Source organism: Lytechinus pictus, chromosome 1 (genome assembly GCF_037042905.1).
Source record: "Lytechinus pictus isolate F3 Inbred chromosome 1, Lp3.0, whole genome shotgun sequence".
NCBI classification, from domain to species: Eukaryota; Metazoa; Echinodermata; class Echinoidea; order Temnopleuroida; family Toxopneustidae; genus Lytechinus; species Lytechinus pictus.
Genome location: NC_087245.1, coordinates 28603269 through 28609268, shown reverse-complemented (window position 1 = coordinate 28609268; position 6000 = coordinate 28603269). Strand labels below are relative to the sequence as shown.

At 35.6% G+C, this 6000-nt stretch overlaps 1 long non-coding RNA gene across 1 annotated transcript; it reads left to right on the top strand.

Annotated features, from left to right (window-relative positions):
- The first annotated feature begins 2639 nt into the window (after positions 1–2639).
- On the top strand, positions 2640–4925 carry LOC135155656 (uncharacterized). The gene is made up of 3 exons (XR_010294822.1): positions 2640–3090; positions 4162–4288; positions 4834–4925. It is a non-coding gene; the product is annotated as an uncharacterized LOC135155656 (long non-coding RNA).
- The last annotated feature ends 1075 nt before the right edge of the window (positions 4926–6000 follow it).

Sequence of the window (6000 nt, the reverse complement as noted above, 5' to 3'; positions counted from 1 at the left end):
TCTAAATGTATTGGTGTAATTTGTTATGGTGCAATCATGTAGACTACATACATTATGTAGAAAGATATTTGCAGGACATGCCATGCTCAGAAGAGTCAAACCATATGTTGATGAAGCATCTATGAAATTATTATATTTATGTCTCTTGCATTCAAACACAAATTGGATAACTGTTGTGAAATTTGGGGGAATAGATATTTAGGTCAAATTGATAAGTTGACTAATATAAGTTGCAAAAGAGAGCAGCGGCGAGACTCGTTTTAAACTAAAATATATACCCCTCTAATGAATATTTGCTCATATAAGATTAATGCCTTTTAAGAAAAGAATAGTAGGTGAATATTTATTTATAAATGTCTTAATGACTTATCAGCAGATTGTTTAAAAAATGTACTTGTCTAAAGTTCATAATTTAAATACTCGACAAAGTTAATGCGCTACAAGCGCAGGGGACTGTTGGACTGACGCTTGTCGGGGAAATGACAAATTTTTGGGTCACGTACGCAGGGTGCTATTCGAAGTGTTCCATGTACCTTGTTCTTACTCGGTCTTTGTGTCAGCAAAAATGTTTGGTCGTTTTCCATACATTCCTCCTATTTCAGAAATTCCAGGGGTGCTGCCTATGGAAAATAAATAATACATGCAGCACCCCCTAGGAAAATCTTGGGGGAGTGCTTCAGCAGCACCCCCTTTTTCCCAGCCTGAGGGCCTTGTCGCGCGACTGGGACTCCTGCCGATGACTCTTAATTTATTTCTTTTCTTTTAAGTTTTCTATAGGTTAAATGTGATTAGTTAAGCAAAATAAGAACCCATAAAAACCTAGATCTCTTCCCAATCACCGATTTTGGATTTACATACTGCACCAACAAATATTAATCGTTTTCGTTATCGATTTTTGAACAGGTTACTTCATATGTAAGGAGGCGGTTATTGCGCTTGGATGCAAACTAACATTACCAGACCCCATATTTAGTAAAACATTTTACATTATCAACGATATTATTAATACCCAGGACCAAAATCCAGTTGAAACCAATTAGAGCAAAACCAATTGAAACCAGTTGGCCAACTGGTTTCAATAGGGAAATTGGAACAACTGGAACCAATTGAAACCAGTTGCCAACTGGTTCCAGTTAAAACCAATTGGGCAACTGGAACCAGTTGGCAATTGGTTTCAATTGGTTCCAGTTGAAAACAATTAAGCAACCAGTTGGCAACTGGTTTCAATTGGTTCCAGTTGTTCCAATTTCCCTATTAAAACCAGTTGAAACCAATTGGAGGCAACTGGTTTCAACTGGAACCAATTGAAACTAATTGGTTTCCTACTGGATCCAATTGGAACTTCCAGTTGGAATGACTTAATTAGTTACAAATTAATTAGATTTTGCAAAACCTATTGCTCATGCCAACAAAGAAGCAGTGCTAGATGTCTATAATACCAATGTAAAGGGCATTGATAAATAAACTCTCATAATGTATATATTTTTACATGAAAGATCTTCAAATATATGTATTTGTATTTGATGTAATTTGGTAACAGTTAGTGGTGTACTAATTATCTTAAAATCTGTTTTAATTATAATCTATACCATTTATGAACATGGTTTTCACTGCTAAGCATTCTAAACACTTATCTGAAACAAGTATGGTACTTGAAATAGAAAAGAATTAAATAGATACATTTTAAATGATGATGAATCACATAAAACATTAATCTGTGCACACTGGCAGATAATATGCAAATTAACTGGTTTCAATTGGAACCAGTTGGGTAACTGGAAAATTTCCAATTGGAAACCAATTGGAAGTCATTTCCAGTTACCCAACTGGATCCAGTTAGGATTTCCAGTTACCAACTGGTTCCAGTTAGGATTTCCAGTTACCCAACTGGTTCCAGTTAGGATTTCCAGTTACCCAACTGGTTCCAGACTTTAGAAATCATTTCCAGTTGGAAGTAATTTCCAGTTACCCAACTGGTTCCAGTTAGGATTTCCAGTTACCCAACTGGTTCCAGTTAGACATCATTTCCAGTTGGAAGTCATTTCCAGTTACCCAACTGGTTCCAGTTAGGATTTCCAGTTACCCAACTGGTTCCAGTTAGAAATCATTTCCAGTTGGAAGTCATTTCCAGTTACCCAACTGGTTCCAGTTAGGATTTCCAGTTGCCCAACGGGTTCCAGTTAGGATTTCCAGTTGCCCAACTGGTTTCAATTGGTTTCAACTGGAAATTGTTATATTCCAGTTAAAACCAATTGAAACCAGTTGAAACCAATTGAAACCAATTGAAACCAGTTGGAAATCCAACTGGTTTCAATTGGATTTTGGTCCTGGGTAGTTTCTTAACTTATTCTGATGATCTCATTTGTGACATTGTTTTTTTTTTTTTTTTAACTCCCTCCGGCCCTCCAAGTCACTCACGGCTTTTTCAAGTTTACACTAGATTTAACTGGACTTAGAAATTACGCTTTCAGCGAATCAGTGACTGTATGGAATATATTAAAAAAATCATGAATTATAATGCTCTTCAAAATATTTGCCGGGGAAAAGCAAATTCTGTAATTCGGAACAACATGTGAGCCATAATATACTTGGCATCTTCATTCAACGCTTTTATCACATAGATACGATATCATATCACAGAGATACGATCTTACGTATACGTAAGCTCCCGAAGGGAGCTAGAGAGGGAACTCTTTCCGCGCGTTTTTATTTCCCATAGGTTTTGTACATAGCCAACATGGCTGCCGGCGGACAATTTGAAGGATGATTTTGGAGGGTCAATGTTTTATTCATGAGAATGACGTCAAAATACGCATAATGCACTTGTATGATTGGATTAAACGCTAATGTTTTATTCATGTACTCATGCATTAAACATTTTTTTCCGTCCCACAATTCCCTACGATATCTGTGCGAAGTGTCGTTCTTTTGGACTCTGCGAATTTGAAGTTTCTGAAACGAAATAGCTAGACTAATTATCTGTTTATATAATTGATGTTCGAAATCATGGTTTCTGAGTGAACTTCATTGGAGCGGAAAATCTTGGAGGGAACATCAATACTATTCTAATGACATTCCATAGGAATAAAAGTAAGTTACGCTCATTTTCATGTTTTGATCTCACTTGCAAATTGTAATGTGTTTGCCGGGGTTCGGGGCTCATCCTGTATTACGCACTACGGTATGTAAACCTCAATTTCAATATATTTCTTTTGCCTGACTTCCAAATAAGTGTGATCATTGAGTTTCTCAAAAATACTATATCTAGGACTAGGGGTCTATAGTTTGTCGTAGATCTAGACATTCATCGGAATGCTTCATGTAGGTCCAAAGTAAACATTTATTTTAGTTTTATTGTGATTAGACAATTATCAGGGGTAGATGTGGACTTGTTTCCGACCTCCTGTTTTTTAGTAACGACAAACTGTCGATTTTAGGCCTATTCAAATTTAGGTCAATGTAGGGATATGGTCAGAGCGGGATCCGGCCTTTGATATCGCCGGTGCTAGCCGAGCGAGATTGTCGATGTAGTCATGGGGTATGAAAATAGCGGGGACGGACTAGGCCCAAACTTCAAGCTTGAAAGTTGAAGTTTAGGCCTAGTCCGTCCCCTCTATTTCATCTTCATATGAATAAGTATAATTCTCAGCAGTTTCTTTTATTCAGGAACGCTTTACTTCAGAATAATCAGTGTTGAAATACGATTGACTTAGCATTAATGTCTGTTATGTTAAGTGTTACTTGTCTTAGTCTTAGATTTGAATGAAATGGCGTAGCCTACCCTAGACCTAAATCAAGTCTATTTGAACAGGATACCCTGGGTCCGGCCTGGGGTGGTAATTTGAAAACGTTCTTAGTGTTTACTTCATTCAAATGTGATGTTATTCTTAAGTTATACAGGCCCAGCATAGACCAGATTCAGCTATATACAGCTGTAGAAATATGTGGTTGGAATCATTTTACTTTTATAAACAGAGTGAGGTAGGCCTATGCCTCTATGTGATAGAGAATGAAGTTTCGGGTCCAGATAACTTTTTTGTTCTAGTTTGGAATATTCATTCATAGACCTGGGATATGGGCAGCTGGAAATTTCAAAAATATTGTTTAAGAAGGGTAATTTTATTATCTCTAAAACTCTCAAATTTAAATTGTCAATTGCAGATCCAGTGGGACCAAGTTCTTAGCAGTTCACACCTAGTCAGAAGTACAAAATTGAGAACCATGCCGATTAGCAAGTGTTAGTTACAATCTAATGAGGAACAGGATATCTGAATGGAAAAATTGCAAGGTATGCTTACTGTTTTGATAATATACAGGCTGTATCTAAGCTCATCACCCCCCCCCCCCCCAAAAAAAAATAAATAAATAAATAAATAAATAAATGAATATTTCCCCTTTTTTGGGAGGGGGTGGGCTATGGCCAATTGTGCTGAAACATGATGCGATATCATGTAATGTTAAAGTTCCATTGTGAGTTAATATTTGTTTGAATTCAGATTCACCAGTATTTCCATTTCTAACACTGCATACTAATTATCCATATCTCCTGTCTATACATGCATTTGCATAAAAAACCCAAGATATTAACAGTTATCACAAAATTCTGATAAATATTTGAATTAATTTTCACTCTTTATTTTCAAAACATACTGTAGATAGTTATATTGATATATGAATTTATCTGGATGTGGGACGAAAGTGACTGCATGTGCTAAACTTGTTTTATCACTGAAGATATAAAATAGAGTTTACATCTTTTTTTTACTAAACTGGACTAGATGAGTAAAAATAATTTACAGCTTATTATGTTCTTTTCTCTTTTTTACCATGCAGGTTTCCCACTTCCTAAGCTGTTTAAGTACTGGTATCACAACATAAGTGCCAAGAAGAGATATGAAACGGTCTCAAAATTTTTGCTGGTGCCCCCCCGATGCCGTGACCTACGGTACGCCACTGCAAGTCTTCATAAATTATTTAGTTGCATTTATTGTTATCTTCATTTTAAAAAAATGTGAAATGGGCTACCACTGCAATAATATATAAATAGACTATATTTTAAAAATAGATTGAATTCTAAGCACAGTGACAGTAGACAAATCAAATTTTGTTAATGATTCACTAATGTATTGATTGGGGAAGGCACTCTTTAGGATTCTGGCATTGTGTCCCACCCCCCCCCCCCCTTATGAGGAGTGCTCTCACATCAGAAGACTATTTCTTGTCAGCAAATTTGAAAGGAATTTACCAATTTTTTTGAGTGATAAACTTTTGTGGAAGAAAATAAACGAATATCAAAGGTTTTTATGCTCTTTTATGGAATATTAACTATAGGCTCATCGAGATCCTTTGAATGAAATTTTAACAAACATTGTACAATGTAGAAAAATGTACTTAATCCTATTTTTGTACATTTATATACCCACCCCATACTACCCTTACCCAGTAACAGCCCTTTTTAGCTATGCATTGCCTTCATTTTTTAAAATACAATTTAATGCTTGGTAGATGCTAATTATTATTTTTATGTTAATGTCAATGTTTTAGAAAATGGATCCCTTAATAAACATGTTAATTTTGAATTGAATTTTTTGATCTTGGTAATTTTCATTTATCAATTAATTGTGATGATGTATTGCTTCTGAGCTGTTATGCACAAATGGCACAAGATGTTGCACTGTACTGGAATGTGATGATGCCACTGTTACATGAGATCAAACAGCAGTCAATTAAAATATTATTTAAGAAAAATAAGGATAAGAGTGGGAAAGAAAGTAAAATGACAGGATAATTATTTGCTTGTATGCATATAGCTATGTCAGTTTCTGAGAGAGAGACATACAGAAAGAGAGAGAGATGGGGGGGGGGTGAAAGTTCAGTTTGTTTTGAAAGAAGCAATTATAAGACCTTACTGTTCGTAACGGGGGGGGGGGGGGGCTAATTATTTCTCCAAATTTTTGAAACCTGCATATAAAATGTATTTTTTCTTTCCAAATGAAAATT